We start from the raw sequence: 2,898 nt of genomic DNA, 5'->3' as shown, positions 1-2,898 counted from the left end.
TCTTGAGGTGGAGACCGTGGCTTTCATGGCTCCCACGCAGTGGAGTCTGCCAGTGGAACTCTGTAACACCCCACATTGATGTAGTTTTACCCTGTCAGCAGCGGTGATGGGTCACAGAGCATCCCTAATGTGGAGGAGGTCATTTTTGCGAAGATGACTAAGGCAAAGCAGTATTATTAGCTTAGGAAGCTTGTTATTAACCCCATTTACACTGATTACACTTGAAAAAAATCATATTTTTAGTAAGCATGTTTGTTTTGTTTTCCAGTAAAAATATCTAAACCATTTAAAATTAAATGAAAATCCTATTTTTAGTAAGCATGTTTGTTTTGTTCTCTAGTAAAATTAAATGAAAAGCAGTTTTCTTCTGTATCTCCTATTTAAACAGGAAGTTTGGGGCGGAACATAGAAGGGTTTGTCCCTTATTTTAAATAGCAAATAGATTTTAATTTACATTGTAAACCTTGAACCACGCTAGAAGTAGGTGGTGTATTTGATTGGACAAATTATGTTTGTAAATTCAAGAAGAGTGCAAGAAGAGTCATCATTTTGGAATATTTTATGGTCTGTTTTCCCAGATATATGTATGTATTTGCTAAAAGCTAACTTTTGGTCAACTTTTTGGAGTACATTAGCATGTAGACGACCTCAAAGATAACAAACATGGAATAAAAGCCACACAACTCCAAATATGTGACCTAGTAGCACATTTTAGACATGACTAGCAAAGTCTTTATGTTGTATATCTTTATGTCTTTATTATATTGTATATACAGTATATTCTGAAGTTGTAAAGATGTCATTAACTTGATTATTGGGATGGTAGATTGCAATTAATATGCTTTTAATTTGATGTGTTCTAGACATTTTTTTGACTAAATGTTGCCTATCTTAGCTTAAAGGGATAGTTCACCCAAAAATAACAATCGTCATCATTTACTCATCAATACTGATTAATTATCTTCTACATATTGTTCTGTATATTAAATAAAGCCACAGAGGTTTGGAACAACATAAGGGTGAGCAAATGATGACAAGATTTTTACTTTTTGAAGTAAGTTTAAGTATGCATGGACACACTGACATAATTATGATGCTTTCTATGATACTTTCTTTGGGCCAAATTATAATATAACATTGCATATATTGCATCACAACATGTCACCATTATATTCAGTTAGTTTTGTTCTGTTCTAAGACTTTAATTTGTATTCCCTCAGTTCATGCCTTCTTTTGTTTTGATTTACCACCACTCTTAATTTGCATGGCTACCATCATTATTAGTTCTGTGTTTCAGCTGTGTTATCTCATTTGTGTCTGCTTTATGTAGTCTACCCACACAATCACTCTTGGTCCGGTCACAGTTATGTTTATGTGTTTGCTAACGCCTGTCTGCCTGCTCCTTTTGGATTTATTATTAAACTTTGTCGTGTGGAACTTTATTCATCTGCCTTCGTCTGTCTGCCTGCAAACTCTGTGACACAGCACAGAATGCAATCATTTTATTTTGGGGTGAACTATCCCTTTAAAGAAATGACTTAATTGCACTAGTCAAATGTGCACTAGTGTTTCAAACGTTGGAATACGAAAGTTCTCAACATGATGATGATCCGATCTAGTTCATAGGTTTGCAAATTATATCTCTGGGAATTTGCGCTTACACCATAACTGTAGTGAGTACTGACGACAACGCTTTCTCGTGAGAAAAATAAGTTTGTAAAAGCCACGTAAACCTGACAGACATGATCTTTAAGGAACTTAATGAAGGGGTAGTGGGTGTTAAGAGACTGTGAAACATTGGAGTGAGGGTGCAGATTGTGCATTTCAGTTACTGAGAATTTGTATGCAGATAATGTGGCTGTACTTATGTGTGTGAAGGAGATTGGACAGAAACACAGTATCAGATTGGAATGTATCATTGACGCAAGTATGTGGGCCATCATAGATGACAGTCGTTATTACTGAACACTCATTAATATGCATAAATGGAATAACATTTAGCCGAGTGCTTTTTTCTTTAATATTTAGTTTCAGAAGAAAATGCATTCGGCTGGTGTGTTTTTCTGCCGGTAAAGGTTCTGTGGTTGAGAGAGTGTGTGAGAAAGCGGAAGGCGGGAGGTGCGGGTACAGCTCTGTGGAAAGGGGCGGAGCTTAACAGGCTGGCAGGGCGATAAACAGGCCAAAGTTATTTTTTATATTTCTATATATATACTTGTCATATATACATCACATGCTTGATTCCTTTATACTGTGGTACTCTGTGTTTGATTACACTATATATATATATATATACTTAAAGAAAACATGAAAATATTTCTAAGTGAAACACAACATTTATGCTGGTAAATATATTTATGTATATATTAAAGGTGCCATAGAATGGAAAACTGTATTTACCATGGCATAGTTGAATAATGACATACCGTCTAAAAATCTCACCATTGTTTCCTCCTTCTTATGTAAATCTCGTGCATGCAAAAGACCACTGAAAAACAGGCGAATCAGAACATAACACCGACTGTGACGTTACAGTCGGGATCACTAATAGTTACGCCCCCAACATTTGCATATACCCGCCCATGTTCTATGCCAGCCGCCAGCCGAACCTGCACAGCCGAATCATCAGAAGTTCTGCAGGTATTGTGAAGAAACAAGCGAGGATAATAGCGAAAATGGCAGATCATGGAAATAAATGTTATGTTCCAGGCTGTGCAGGGGATGTGATGTGCAGGGATGGGTTGGTGTCTGTATTCAGAAAGGCACGGAAAACAAATAACGCGTTCTAATAAAATAACGCCAGCCACTAAAGGGACATGTTAGCTGCTTGCTAGCATCACAGTACATAAGATTTCACTTACCACATAAACAGAGTAAGGAGAGATGACTGAGGATGATGGC

The sequence above is a fragment of the Sinocyclocheilus anshuiensis genome, unplaced genomic scaffold (genome assembly GCF_001515605.1).
Source record: "Sinocyclocheilus anshuiensis isolate Anshui unplaced genomic scaffold, SAMN03320099.WGS_v1.1 scaffold2229, whole genome shotgun sequence".
Classification (NCBI taxonomy): Eukaryota; Metazoa; Chordata; class Actinopteri; order Cypriniformes; family Cyprinidae; genus Sinocyclocheilus; species Sinocyclocheilus anshuiensis.
The sequence above is the reverse complement of the archived record's forward strand: the minus strand, read 5'-3'. Positions refer to the sequence as shown.